Source organism: Papaver somniferum, chromosome 3, assembly GCF_003573695.1.
Source record: "Papaver somniferum cultivar HN1 chromosome 3, ASM357369v1, whole genome shotgun sequence".
Classification (NCBI taxonomy): Eukaryota; Viridiplantae; Streptophyta; class Magnoliopsida; order Ranunculales; family Papaveraceae; genus Papaver; species Papaver somniferum.
In genome coordinates this window covers 141,780,721-141,797,220 of record NC_039360.1, presented here as the reverse complement: position 1 = coordinate 141,797,220, position 16,500 = coordinate 141,780,721, and positions in this window count along the sequence as shown.

Below are 16,500 nucleotides of genomic sequence, written 5' to 3'. Positions count from 1 at the left end.
GATTGATTTATTATTGTTTATGGATGTGGTGTATCCACGTGTTTGCGGTATTGTTGATACTGCTAGCTATTTTTTAAAAAGAATTGAAAAATGTTTTATAAAATGTTTTGTTGCTTCTTTTCTTACTGGGTGTCACAACTCACGTCGTATTATGACAAAAAATTCCAGATTTGATGCATGAACAAGGGGGTTGATCATCGTGGAGGCTAGAGAATGATTTTAGATGTCTAAAGTTATCATTTATATTTAAAATTCTATTTTTGAGATGTAATTAATCTTAGTTTAAAGTTGTTAAATATTTTATGATGTTTAGATGAGTTAAATGCCAATAAAAAGGTATAGAAATATGCAATATTTGGCACTCATCAAATACCCCCAAACCTGAATTTTACTTGTCCTCAAGTGAAACAGAAATTAAGAAATCTTAATTATACCACTGTCGCAGGTGTATCCAGTGCATTTAGCGTATGCACTAAGCCTTTAAACCCCTAGGTGTCCCTAGTTGGACGAGTTGTAGTCTCGTGAGGGCCTACTAGAGATGTACCCACAAAACCTTCTCCAACTTCAGAGCGTAAAAGAGTACTAAGCATCCAAGGAGCTATGAGGACATAGAGTTTCTGCATGCTAGTAACACGAAGTTAGAAATACAAAAGAACGCATTCTCATCCTTAAGAGTTGAGCGAGAAGTAACCATACCATATGAAAGAATTTGGGTTCGAGACTGATCACAAGCCTCGGCATATGCCTCACCAATAAGGTTTTATGATAATTGAACTCAAAAAGACCGCTTTTTTTTAGTCTCTCATGTGTGCAAACATGAATAAAGAGAGAAATCCTGCACACGTTGAATTATTGGAAGGAGAACCTTCCGAAATAATTTCTGGAGACTCCACAAAATTGTAGGAATAAGAATCTTTTTCTGATGATCTCTAAGAAAGGAAATCAATCATTAACAAGGATGGGAGTACTCACTTACCTTCACATTTGGTCGGAATCAACAACACTCTCACAGCATCCATAGAAACGTCTCCAATCTTTGGTCTTCGGTCTTCAACTGTTGATGATGAACTTCTGAACTTCTTAGAACCCTGAAAATTTCTGATTTTTCTCTTCAATTTCTTTGTTGCTTGAAATTTCCTCTTAAATTCTTCTTTACCGTGGTGTTTATTAAACAAAACTAAAAACAAACTGTATTTTTATTTTATTTTTTTTATTAATTTTTTTTATTAATTTTTTTTTGATTAAAACAAACTGAAAATAACAAAATAATAATGAAACTACTAAAGCCATGTATGAAGGACTTTATCACTTAATTCTTCACAAGTTGTATTGTCTTGATTTCATAAACTTCACTAATTCTCATCTTATTTTCTTTTCTTTGCTCTTGTAAAATACCTCTTCAAATGTGTAGAATTCTGCTCTTTGTACCGTATCTTCACTTTGAATAAGAACTTTACTTACTTGAATTGTTGCATTTAAACCTTGGACTATTTAAATTTTCTTCATAGAATCTGACGCTTCTCTGTTCGTTGATGGTGATATGTTTCTATGGATTTGTTGATGTTGTTGAGAGAGAGAATGGTGTTAACTGCAAATCAAACTACAAGAAGGAGTTTTCATCTTTAGACGCCATCCTCATGATTGACAAAATTAGCACTCAAGATATCAAAAATAGTGATGGAAATGGTGCGAAGTTGGGTAGCTCACCATTCCTACCCGGAATTTACGTACGGTGACACACACTATAAAAGGACTTTTTAGATAGTCACAAAAATTGAAGGTCGGTGCCTCGCTTGATGTAAAATAGGTAGTCTTCACTAAGGGTGATCACAACTCTACTACCAAATATATTTGCAGCACCTAATTCGCCCTCCGTCATGGTTAAATCCAACTTTAACGCTCTAGCAACTAAGAAACCCGATTGTGTTCTCCAGTACTTCCAAGTTCAGTTATTTCGGTCAGACTCTCTATGTAAACATAGTTAGAAGCATTCTAGTGACTCTAAGATCTCTAAAAGTTGGAGGTTTTATTTTGAATTTTTGAAAATTTTGATTTTTTTTTTCAAAATGCAAAAGACTAAAAACTCGATATGGCAAATACTCCCCCAAACCTAAATCTAGCATTGTCCTCAATGTTTCAACATATAATAAGATTTTAAAACAACATACCAGGAGAACAACGCAGAGTAGGGAAAAGGGAAGATATTACCGATATATCGGCGAAAGCAAGTTTAGAGCTTCATTATTCAAGGCTAGAATCCAACATTTTCAGTTAAGATCATATCAGATTAGCACAATATAAAAGAAAAGGAAACAGAAACAATGACATTACCTACTGGATTATATACAAGAAAATTTCACCATACACCAATAATTGAAAGAGTTGAGGATCAACCCAAAAGACAGAATGCAGAAATTTTAACAGTTTCACACAATTATAACGGGACAGACACGCAAGTGAGACTCCAAAACAAAATCAGCTACCCCCAGACCTAGATTTTTCAACATATATGCTTTTGGACACAAAATAGACCAGTTTTAGGGGTGCATCATGCACAAGTTCTAGCTCAAAGTGAACTTTATCAGGGCTGGATGGAGAGACGTGAGTAAACTCCAACTGTGGCTCATCAAAGATATTATATTTAGCTGCAAAATAGTCCAAAAAAATTTGAGAAGCACACAGTTCCAATCCTAGATTAGGTACTCTTAGAAAAGTAGGTTTAACAATATGTTTACGAACCAAATCTAGGTTGGCTGGAAGAGTCTCAATTTGTGACTTAAGCAAGAGAGTAGGAACAACTAAGTTGTTTTCATGTATAAGACCATTAGTACCATCCCATACTCTCTCCAAGTCATAAATAGGTAAATCATGCTCTCTTTCATAAAACAAATCATCAATCCCTAGTTCATAATCATCATCCAAAACCTTTGTGTCATGCATAAGAGAATCAGCGGGAGCAACATACTGTGTTCTAATCAGGGAATCAGATGCATTCAAATTACCTTCATTTTTAGGCTCAAAAATATCACTACGCAATCTAGCTTTTCCCAAGTCAGAAACAAATAGTTCTCTATCATGCTCACAGTCATTGGACATATTAACAAACCACAATTCAGAATCATCAACATCATTCAAACTTTATTCTCATGCATAGGCAAGTCGAAAGAGACATCATACTGTGACCTAGGTAGAGAATCAGACACGTCAAATATATTTTCATGCATAAGGTCATTGGTGTCAACAGAATATTCAACATTACCTATGTCAGACACAAGATGTTTGTCATGCTCTTTTTCACATGTCAGATGCACAAGCCCAAGATCAGTATCAACATCATATGTGTATGGAATACTAGAAGAAACATCATTCATGAAGGTCGAGGCAGAGAAGCCTAATGTTTCTGAACCCAAAGGTCCCACAATATTTTCATCATAAACATGTTCTTCTAACATAACATCATAATCATCATCACAACATGAGTAGTTCATCCCATCAAAAATCATAATGTTTCCAGTCCATTCATTTGTTTCTAAAACAGGTTCATATGCAGTATCAGTTGCACGAGTAAGACTAGACACACTATTTCCACATTTATTAGGACAAACAAACATTTCATCTCAAAATTCTTCTCTTCCTACATTTTGTAAATGAATAAGATTCATCCTTAATATCATATTAAGTTGTTCAATGGAAGGATAGTCTTCAATAGTTGGTATCCTCGTTTCATATGAATATTCATTACATGGTTGTGCATGAGGTTCACTATCGAAGGGAAATTCATATTGTTGCTAAAACATTTGCATGTAAGGTGTGCTGCCCACGTATTAGCTTTAGTTGTTAAGGATGGGTTGAAGAAATATCATACTTCAGTGAGCAGAATCAGGTCGGTGGTTAAATACGTCACGGCCTCTTCTGCTAGAATGAAGAAATTCTTAGATGCCTTATTTCTTGAAAGAATGGAATACAAAAAGGGATTAGTGTTAGACGTGAAAACAAGATGGAACTCCATTTACTTGATGTTGGATGCAGCAGAAAAATACGAAAAAGTCTTTATAAGGCTAGGACGCTAGGTTTCTTTTTCGTTGATACTATTACGATTTTCTTTTAAACAAGTTCTTTTTTCCTCTTCAATAATCAGATAAAGCCATATATCCTAGTGTTTAATACTAACTTAACATCCTAACAACAGCGCCAGACGAGCTCTGCCCTCTCTCCTCCCCAACGACTCTTTTTCTTCATCTTCTTTCCTTCTTTTCCACTTTCTTTCTTCAGATATGCTGATTACTAAGTAATTTTCCCATCTGGATTTCGTCCCAAAGCCAGATGGGGATTAAGGGAAGGGAACTACCATCAATTGGTGTACTGATTCTGTTCATTTTCAAATTTAAGCTGATTTGCATTGAGCATTCCATCTTGCAATTCAAATCTGGCATTATTTTGTTCAATCAGTTTGAGATTTTCCATCGCAGATTGCATACAAGGGCTTATGGAAGTACAAAATTGTTCAACACCCCCTGGTGATGGATGATACATGTGTGAATAATCATTAGGGTTTGTATATTGAGGCTCGGGTCTATGAAAATGTCCATAAGAATAATCCCTATAACTATTGACGTCATGGTTTGTTGGAAACTCATAACATGAAACATGCTCTTGTGAAAGTTTTCTAATGTGTTTATGCGATGAAAACGCATCCCTAGTTGCAGACCAAAATCCTGACATCATGCACTCAGATAACAGATGAAGCTGCTGAAGGCTAGCTTGGATTTTTTAAAAAGTGTATAAATTACTGACACTAGGCTAGTTGCAGGAACTAATGATTAGTTCAAAAATTGGGAATCCAGATAGGCAGTGTTGGCGAGGACTAGTCTGCAGTTTGGTCACTATAACAGTCCAGGATACAAGCCAAAAATTATGTTATAACATCTAAAATTAACAAAAAGTTCCCAAGCCAGGCAAAAGATGAAGCTTACGATAAACATATTCGGATATGTATGCCGCCAAAGTATTTTCAGAGATCAAGAGAAACACAGTGGAACAACAATTTCAGCGAGCAACTTATGGTATTCAACAATCACAGAATCATGTTTATAGGAATCAAAAGCTAGTTTTTAAAATTATGCACACAGATTCAAAAATATTGCACTGATCAGTCAAGATGCAATTGCACAATTCAGAGAATTAGTGAAAATGATACTCAGTTTCAAGCAATACAAGAAGATAATGCTCGTGAAAATTAACAGACTAGCCCTAGAATTTGTGCACACAGCTTTGTGATGCTGCACTTCAGACAAGCAGTAATGCGCAAATCAGGAAAAGTACTCTTACAGGAATGACAACATGATTCAGGGATTCAGAGTTCAAACGGACCAAATTTAGTGCAACAAAACAGAATTTCAGCTAGTTGAAATGTACGAAGTGTCACAGAATCAAGCACACATTCCAGATATTGCAAGGGTTGGGTGCTCAAGCAACTAGTTCAGAATCAAGCACTCATGGCAATCATTAAAGATAGAGCATTAAAAGTTCAAAGATTGGATGTTGAGCAATGAAGCTACAGGTTCAACAAGCGGCCATGGAAGTTTATATGAGATAGTAACATTAAAGTTTGAGAATGATACCGTCAGTATAAAACTTGGTTCAAGCAGTACCAAAGATTGTGCTCCGTTCCTTGTCTCGCAGGGATGTATTGTAGGTACCTGGTTACTCAACACAGAAGTTATCAGTTCCCAGAATTGCACAATTGAATCAAGGGTACAAAAATACTAACACCGAAAATTTCAGAAATGGGATTTTTGCAATATGAAGCGCGAGTATGCTGTGAACTAGATTCTGAAGGCTTGTCAGAGCCACAATTTAGGATTCAGGGTGAATGTTGGCTACTGCAAGGTCATGCAAATGATAACTGAACACAGAATGTTGTTAACCGAATGAATCACAACAAGAAAAAACCATAAAAGTTGCCAGGAAAGAGTGTTGATGATGGATGGATGCAATCTAAACAGGGATATGATGCAAAGTAAACTAACTAACAAAAAGACTAAGAAAATGGGATGACTGAAAATTACAGCTTAACATGATGCAAGATATATACAATGGACTACACTATTAAGATGAGACTATTAGAAGTAAAAAGAAAACGAAAGTATTCACAGGACCCCAGATGATGGATATCAACGGATCATAATATGCTTAAAAGTTTGAAACAAAGGATCCTAACAAAGCACAACTGAGCTACAAGTTATAGTAGAAAACAAAGACTTAGCTATCCTATTTGAAAAGGCGAGGGAACCCAAATATACCTCAAACCAAAACTTTTCTTACCTATAAGTTCTTTTTTCTAAAGTGATTGTCTATGGATACGAGATCGAGACAATACAACTAATTGATTCACACTTCGTGTGATCCTCTATGGATACGAAATCGAGACAATACAATGACAAAGTGTGTTAGTTGATAAAAAGGTTCGGACTTAACCAAAAACAATAGGATTCACTTATCAAGTAATAGGATATTAAAGTTTTTGTGATTTACTTTAATTATAATAAAACAATTATAATGCGGAAAATAAAGGTAAATGACACAACAAGATTTTGTTAACGAGGAAACCGAAAATGCAGAAAAACTCCGGGACCTAGTCCAGAATTGAATACTCTCAGGATTAAGCCGCTACACAAAATTACACCTAACTTCGTATAGTTGAGACCAAGTACCTAACTCTATAGTATACCTAGTTCTGTCTTTATTCCCACGCCTCCAACTTATAATAAGTCACGTACTTGGAACAATCCCTTTGGTTCGTATTCCAAACAGTAAAGAAACAAGAAATATGTTTGGTAACAACTCTATTCAACCAAGTGATATGAGTTAGACAAAGGCTCATCCGTTTATCTTAACATAAACTCCTTCGTCGGGTCTAGATCTATCTTATGTTCAATCACCCGAAGGTAATCGGTTAAGATTAAGCCAACAACACCTTTAATCACAAGGAATCGTGTTGATGCCGATCTACTCAATTAATCAATCAAATCTACCACAAGGATAAACCGATTATTAATTGGATCCTCTTTTTCCAACCAAGTATTGTGCACACCAAAGATTATAAAACTCAAGTCAGATCTTCAATATCTTCTTTGTCTTCAAATCTTCTTAAATCTTTAATAAACACCTGCACACAATCACTTGAATCTTTTTTGATCAATCACGCACAGAACGGAGTCTGTTAACAATGGATTATCACAAGATCGTCTTTAGAACTAACAATCGTCTAAAGATCCCTGTCAAAACTCTGAACTAGTTTGAGTGAATCTTATATCAGAGGAAAATATTCTCAAGCATAAACAAACCAGGTGCAATCAGATTTCAACAACCGTTAGTAAACCAAATCAATCGAAAATAAAGATAAACCGCAATTATCTAGTTTCCCACCAACGGGTCGCGCTAGAGCTTCTCAATCCCAAAGAAGACTTTAAAACGAACGGCCGTAAGATATTTCACCTAATTATATTACTAACCTCTCCGATAGGCGGCTACACCAGTAACAATGACAAAAGAGGAAGTCAAATTGTTACGAAGGATTAGTTTGATAGAAAGGCAAACTTTGTGTATTTATAGACAAGGAAGTTTGGACACCAAGGAATTTCCAAAACCGAAAATATTCTCAAGATACTCAATATATTCCAGATTCGGTTTTCATAATTCCTGGAAATGCTCTGTCCAAAAATAACAATCGAAATCTCTGGGAAAATCTAATTAGTAAATACACATTACTAACTCCATAATTTCCTACCAAGATAAATTAATAACCTTAATTAAAAGATTTTTAACTTACTTATGTTTCGATTCTGGGATTCTCTTCCCTTAGCCGTTAAGGAATGTCTTTGAACAATTATAGAAATAAACATTCAGCACATGTTCAAAGTTTGTCGACATCTTTACTTTGTAAGTTCTCTTTCACACTTACAACCTTGAAACCGATTTGCTACACTTCCAAACAAGTTTAAAATTGGTTCATCTGACTTTCAAGAACTATGTGATTGATCAAACCAATATTCAATCACAATCATGGGTTTACGGTTCTACCAAAACAAGTTTCGGTTATACCTCCATGTGAGTACTACGTATAGTCACACTAGCTTACCAAAGATATGGTTGACTAGGTACTAGGATCGGTTCCCCACATATATATGGTATCTAACTTATATGTGTTGCACCCTTCATAGGATCGGTTCCCCTTTCTTCTGTAAATATGTTGCACCCCATACAAGGATCGGTTCCCCTCAATGTACTGCACCCCTTACTAGGATCGGTTCCCCTTCACCCCTTACAAGGATCGGTTCCCCTTACACCCCTTACTAGGATCGGTTCCCTTCTCCCCTTACAAGGATCGGTTCCACTTCACCCTTTACTAGGTTCGGTTCCCTTCACCCCTTACAAGGATCGGTTCCCCTCTTCCCATGGCAGTCACAAAAACGATGCATACCAAGGTGATTACTTAAGATTGATTTTACTAATAAAAGTTATACCAATACAAAAGTCAGGCCTTTGTGAATAGTTCTACCAAGAACATAACAAGTTGTGAGCGGTTCTACTTTATCACACATATTGGTTGTTCATAAGATATCCAATGAATAACAAAACCAATAACACCTGGTGTTAGAGCATAGATCAGTCAACCTCGCATGCGTTGCTATATCAAGCATGTTTGTCAATGTTAGTGATCAAAACTGTAAGTCTTGATTTCTAGCCTATTAGCTAAATCTCAGACTAGGATAGGAAAAGTGTAGTTGAGCTCAAGGACTTCATGACGATTCAACGACAACAACGAAGATCTGCACAAGGAACCGTGTAACTCCATCAACAAAAAGGTATGTGAAGACTTGAACTTATCTATCACTCAAAAGTCTATCTAATTTATCTCCTACTTCTTATGAGGCAAAAGTCCTATGCTATATAGACTAGATTAAACACATTTGACATTTCGAGCTGAGTATTCAATGCTTATCTATTTCGCGAAATTCATGTGTTGGTAAAGCATCTCGCTTTGATTAGGTTTACCTTCACCTAGTGACGAAGTTCATGAAAAGTTTGAATCACTTTTTGAGAATTGCTCTGACGTGAAACGATCTGTGAATAACGGTTATATAGCGTCCTATGAGAATGTCTCAATGATTGAAATGAGAGTTTAGATTACATAAACATGTATTCCTTGAACTGAAGTTCTTTGAACTTTGTTGAGCAAGAGAAGTCGGTAGGATTGTGGAATTGGCTTGCCAAGTCCGCGAACCTAGTCCGCATACTCAGTCCCCGAACTGTCGGAAGTTTTTGAACCGAAAATTTCTGCTGGGTTTTTCCATTAACTCGTTTGTGTGCTAAGTCCGTGAACCCAGTCCGCGAACTGGCGGAAGTTCTCGACTCGAGAATTTCTGATGAGTTTGGAAAAGTCAACCGATGAGCTTAAGTACGCGAACTTGTTTGTGTACTTAAGAGGTTATGATCTAAAGATGAGATGTGAACATGAAACATTAAATTACTAAGGAATGCTTAATGCAAACCGTGGCTATAATGTTCATGAGCCGGTTCAATTGATACGAATCATCTTTGTATCAATTGTGTCTTGTGTAGTTACATAAGATCTCATAGCAATTGATCAACTCTCTAACTAGTTCGTTTGAGTCAAGTGAACTAGTTATAGTGAATTAGAAACCAGGTTAATATGAGAATCTCATATGGTTAACCTTTTGGTTACTAAGGCAAAACTCTGATTTGAAAGGATATATATGAGAGACATCTAGCTAGAGAAAAACTTAATCCCCATACGTCTGTGTGATACTAGTGCCCTCGCTAGAGTCGATCTCCATTAACCCTTGAGTTTCTTCTCTAAATTCGGGTTAACGACTTAAAGACTTCATTGGGATTGTGAAGCCAGACCGATACTACTTTTATCGTAGTTGTGTGATCTGATCTTACTTTTCTATCGTACGAGTACAATCGTTTTTGATTGACTTGCGAACGTTCGATTTCTCCGATAAGTAAGAAGAATAAGTCACGAACATCTTCGTCTCACTTTTTGTGATTCCTCGATAATCCGCTTGTGTAGTCAGGAAGGATTATTGAGAGGTGATTGATTAATCTAGGATGCTCTTCGGGAGTATAAGACCGGATTATCAATTGGTTCATGTTACCTTGATTTCATATCAAAAGACGGAACAAAACCTAGGGTTTATCTGTGGGAGACAGATTTATCCTTTTGGTATACTTTTCTGTGTGAGACAGATTTGTTTATTATCAAAGCCTGCGGATTTTGGGTCGTAGCAACTCATGGTTGTGGGTGAGATCAGCTAATGGAATCAAGTACGTAGTATTCTGCTGGGATCAGAGGCGTAGGGGTGCAACTGTACCTTGTATCAGTGGGAGACTGATAGGGGTTCAACTATAGTCTAGTCTGAAGTTAATTGGTAGTAGGCTAGTGTCTGCAGCGGCTTAATACTGTGTGTATCTAATCTGGACGAGTCCCCGGGGTTTTTCTGCATTTACGGTTTCCTCTTTAACAATATCTCTGGTGTCTGTGTTATTTCTTTTCCGTATTATATTTTATATAATTGAAATAATACAGGTTGTGCGTTGAAGTTTAATCAATTAGAGATCCAATCTTGTGATTGTTGATTTCATTGATTAACACTTGGATATTGGTTTTTGATACCGTCCAAGTTATTCCTTGTGTTTGATTATAAAGACTTGCTATTGTTTTAGCTTGAGTATTAATCAAAACAAGTGAGAGATATTAACTCCTTGAGATACTTTATGCTAGATTGAGTCTGACTGTCTAGTTGATTCTCTAGCAAAGTATTTTGGAGTTAGTCCATACAGATTGCTAATCGAAATATTGGGTGGTGTTGTTAGACCCCCTCTTTTTCAATTGGTATCAGAGCATCCAAACACGCTAAAGACCTCAAAAGTATGTGTTTGTGGCGATCTGACTCTATGGACAAGAGTACTATCTCTGATAAACGCGTCACCAGTAATAAAGATTCTCTCTCGTCTAAGTCTATTAAAGAGAAAATCTATTCTATCTCGAATATAGAAAAACCTTGTGGTTCGACGAGAGAGACAAACAATGACATGTGTGCTTTTGATTACCCTTCGAAAGAGACCTGCTCTTCTAATGAATGTGATACAGCTGAAGAGAGTAAATTGATTCTAAATCTTGTTAGAATTCAAGCTATTAGATTGAATCAGTTAAAGCACCATGTCAATGTTCTTCTTGGGGCTATAAGAGATTGCAAAGAACATAGCATCGCGGAAGATCAGTCTTCTTGCTTAATTCTCGAAGCAAGCCTCGAAAAGGATGCCTTGGATATTGAACACCATTTGAATAAACTCTCTATTCAAGGTTGTTCAAAGCAATCTAATATACCAAGAACCTCTGATGCTCTTTCTTCAGAAGTAAAAACAGATGTTCCTAATATTTCCACCAAACTTGGAACAGTCTGTAAAAAGGGAAAATCCTCTGATGATGATATTAAGACAACATCCTCAAATCATTCCGATGATCAAAAGGTATGTCTTGTTTGTGAAATCAAAAGTTTTGTCAAACAAAAGAGAAACTCTAAGTTGAATAAAAACCCCTTAGTTCAACTTCAACACACCCTAGATTTGATTCTCAAAGGTGTAACTGACATCCGTATGATTGACCCAATTGGCTTTCGTACCTATCATGTGTATGCTACCAGGAATGTCAGTAAATGAGTTCCTCCAATGTTCCAAGGCAGAATAGGCGTCTTAATAAACATCGTCTCAAGGAGGTTCAACGCCCTGTCTTTAAAAACAACTTTGTTTCTGATGAGAAAGTCATCCCAGAAGAAATAAAAATCGATGAGATGAGAAAAGACATTAAAGAGATAATTGTGAAGTACAAAGAGCTGGTCGACAGATTATCTTCTTCCTCGTGTCAAGACACTTCTGCTAAGAATTCTAACTATGTCTCTTACTTTGATGACAGTAATTTTTATGACAATTTCTCGCGTCAAACAGGATTCCTCTCTAAGACTAAGAGGAAAAATAAACTTAACCAAAAACACAAAACTCTTAATGAGCATTTGGCTCGTACTTGTGTTAATTAATCACAAGGGAGAACTTACTCATAAAAATCCTATTGAGTAAGCTGTGTTAGAAACATGTATACTTGTTGGTTTGCATCTGTTAAAGTTAAGATATTTTCTTATCGTCCATAGCTAAACTTGTATTGACAGAATCGCTAAGAGCAACTATTGGTTAAGTAAATTGATTTGTTGCTTTGAGTTAATTTCTTTTGGATTTAAGTCCTGTTTTAATATTCTTCAACGGCTTTTTATTTTTCAATGGGTATTTGTTGGACTCGAACGGAAGGTTCTGAACCGAGTCAACATTTTTGTAAAACCCTAAATTGTCTTCCTCAAGAATAAATATCCAACCTATTGGGGTTACAAGTCACGTACGTGTACTTCTGATAATCTTTCGGATATTCAAGAATGTCATCCTCCTCTTCTTGCTATGGTGGTTTTGCAAAAGGATTCCTTAACAATGGTGTTGAGGTTGATTCGAAGAGGAAAAGAACACTCGTAGATGAAGATCATCTCAATGCCTCTTGTCTTTTTGTGTATACTCATGAAGACGTCGAAAAAGATGATATGGTGTCTGCTGAAGTTGTTCATGACTTTCTTAAATACTTTGGGGAAGCAAAACAACAGCTTGTTGATACTCTTAAGGGTCTTGATATGGTGAAAACTGAGTTGGAAAAGGTTTTGTCTGACTTTGGTCTCATAAAATCTCAAATCAAGGATCTTCGAAAAGAGAATCATCTCTCTGTTGATGCTGAGAAGGATGTCAATCACATGCTTGAAGACTTTCTGTCTCCCATGGATACCGTACCTGTCGTGTCCCTGTTCGGTATTGGGTTTACATCGGAATCCAGTTAGCTTGTCATCTTGTTTAGAAACCTAGTATGTCTTCTTTTGGATTAGATGGAAGAATAACTAGTGTTTTGAATAGTGATGATTGTGACTACACATAGATATCGTTTGTTTCATTCTCTTGTTATTATATTGTAGGTTTTGATTTGGAAATTCTAAAAATATTTGGAGGATTATTGTTATTGCAGTATTTTAATGGTTTCATATATTGCAATATTTTTATAGGATATGTATTGTTTGTGTCCGTGAACTTGAAGGTCCCATATTGTTGTCAAAAGTAAAGTCGTTCATGATCGGTATTCATTTATTGGTTTAAGGAACGAATCGACTTTTGACAAATACAAAAGTTAAGCCTATGCAGTCATGTATTTGATGGAAAATAGGATGAATATTTGTTTTGCAAGGATAAAGTCTACTATGCACTTTGTGATGCAAAGATAAAATCGATCCTTGTATATGTATCCATGGTTTTGGTCTTTATTGATCTATCTTATGAGAAACCGTGAAGGCTCCGTTATGTGTCTTATGTCGAGTACCTTACAACTGAGTCGATTTATGTTGGCTTTGTTGGTTATTCCGTAAGATGTTATATATTGAGCATATGTAACTAAATTAATCAACTTGTTTGGTTATTTAGTTTGTACTCCATAATTTTGTTCTTACTTATGTTGAGTACATGTACGGTTAATGTTGTCACTTTCTTTGATAACTTAATCGGGGTTCCATAATCTCTTATGTTGATCCCAAAATAATTAAATTGATTACTTCGGTGATTAGTTTGGTTGTTTGCGTTCCGATTAGATTAATTATAGGTTCTCTTGTAATTAATCTAGTTGAGTTTTTAAATATTCCACAACTTCTTGTGTTGAGTATTTGATCGACTATTGTAATCATGATCTCTTGTGGTTATAGTAGTCACATATATATTTCGTAAGGTTCTCCTTATGTTTAGTATATGAACGGTTAAGTTGGTTATCTCCGTATGATTAACTTAGTCGTAGCTCTTTTCTCCGTGAGTTTACTTATGTTGAGCACTTTTAATTAAATTGATCACTTTTGTGGTTTTTATTTAATTGCGTATTCCAGTTCAGTTAATCATGGGTTTACTTGTGGTTAACTTGATTGAGTTTTGGATATAAAAGATCATTCTTTTGATTTTTGGTGTCCAAATAAAATCCTTTTTTTTTTCAAAATTAAGGTCGCTCATGTTGTTCTCTTGGGAATGACATCAAATGGGGGAGAGTTCTTTTGAACTTATACTTAATGGTAATATCATGCGGGGAGTGCGGCTGTGGAATTTTATAGGTGTTATCTTGTATATTAAAACTCCTTGATGAATTTTGTTAGCTTCGGCTATTAGATTGCATCTAAATTAAAGATGATATGCGTCTTTTCTTTTGGTCATGAAATGTCTCTTGTGGGAATTTCATTATTGACAAAAAGGGGGAGAAATATTGTAGTTCACACTACTAATACATATGGTTTTCGGATCATTGTGTAAGGGGGAGTGGTTTCCATGATCGAGATAAAGTATTGACTAAGGGGGAGTGATACATATCACCATAGTATTATTGTTAAAGTCGTGATGCAATTGGACTTTGATGTTACATAATAGTACTATGACATTGTTTAATAATGATCGACAATCTCGACTTCTCTCATTATTTGTGCTATGGATCTTCAACAACGGTGATGCTAAACTTACAACCTTTGGGATCATTGGAGTACTTCGAAGGACGAAGATTTCAAATAACGTTGAAGATTAGACTATGGAATAAGAGCCACTAAAGTTTATCTTTTTTGTATTCCGTATGTATTAATAATTTTGTCACTAAAATTGAAAAAATGGGAGATTGTTAGAGCATAGCTCGGTCAACCTCGCATGCGTTTCTATATCAAGCATGTTTGTCAATGTTAGTGATCAAAACTATAAGTCTTGATTTCTAGCCTATTAGCTAAGTCTCGGACTAGGATAGGAAAAGTGCAGTTGATCTCAAGGACTTCATGGCGATTCAATGACAACGACGAAGATCTGCACAAGGAACCGTGGAACATCATCAACAAAAAGGTTTGTGAAGACTTGAACTTATCTATCACTCAAAATTATATCTATTATATCTCCTACTTCTTATGAGGCAAAAGTCGTATGCTATATAGACTAGATCAAACACATTTGATATTTCGAGCTGAGTATTCAATGCTTATCTATTTCTCGAAATTCATGTGTTAGTAAAGCATCTCGCTTTGATCAGGTTTATCTTCACCTAGTGACGAAAGTCATGAAAAGTTTCAATCACTTTTTGAGAATTGCTCTGACGTCAAACGATTTATGAATAACGGTTATATAGCATCCTCTGAGAATGTCTCAATGATTGAAATGTCAGTTTAGATTACATAACCATGTATTCCTTGAACCGAAGTTCTTTGAACTTCGTTGAGCAAGATAAATCGGTAGGATTGTGGAATTGGCTTGCCAAGTCCGCGAACCTAGTCCGCAGACTCAGTCCGCGAACTGTCGGAAGATTTCGAACCGAAAATTTCTTCTAGGTTTTTCCATTAACTCGTTTGTGTGCTATGTCCGCGAACTGGTGGAAGTTCTCGACCCGAGAATTTCTGCTGAGTTTGGAAAACTCAACCGATGAGCTTAAGTCCGCGAACTTGTTTGTGTACTTAAGAGGTCATGATCTAAAGATGAGCTCTGAACATGAAATATTAAATTACTAAGGATTGTTTAATGCAAACCGTGGCTATAATGTTCATGAGCCGATTCAATCGAATCAAATCATCTTTGTATCAATTGCATCTTGCGTAGTTATTTAAGATCTCATAGAATTTGATCAACTCTCTAACTAGTTCGTTTGAGTCAAATGAACTAGTTATGGTGAATGAGGAACCAGGTTAATATGAGAAGCTCATATGGTTAACCTTTTGGTTACTATGTTGAACCAACATGCGTACACGTTTGGGCTGGTTTTCACGAACCTAGAAAACGTTTACCACAAGTATGTTTGACAAGCTTTGTTTTTCGATCTAACAGTTGAGAAATGTTAGCTTGAATCTAAATCAGGTTTTCATCTGACGGTGAATATGGATTGCTTAATTACTAAGGAAAAACCCTGATTTGAAAGGCTATATATAGGAGACATCTAGCTAGAGCAAAACTTAATCCCCACACGTCTGTGTGATACTAGTGCGCTCGCTAGAGTCGATCTCCATTAACCCTTGAGTTTCTTCTCTAAATTCGGGTTAACGACTTAAAGACTTCATTGGGATTGTGAAGCCAGACCGATACTACTTTTATCGTAGTTGTGTAATATGATCTTACTTTTCTATCGTACGAGTACAATCATTTTTGATTGACTTGAGAACGTTCGAGTTCTCCGATAGGTAAGATGAAGAAGTCACGAACATCTTCGTCTCACTGTTCGTGATTCCTCGAATCCTCTTGTGTAGTCAGGAAGGATCATTGAGAGGTGATTGATTAATCTAGGCTCTTTTTCGGGAATGTAAGACCGGATTATCAATTGGTTCTTGTTACCTTGAATTCATA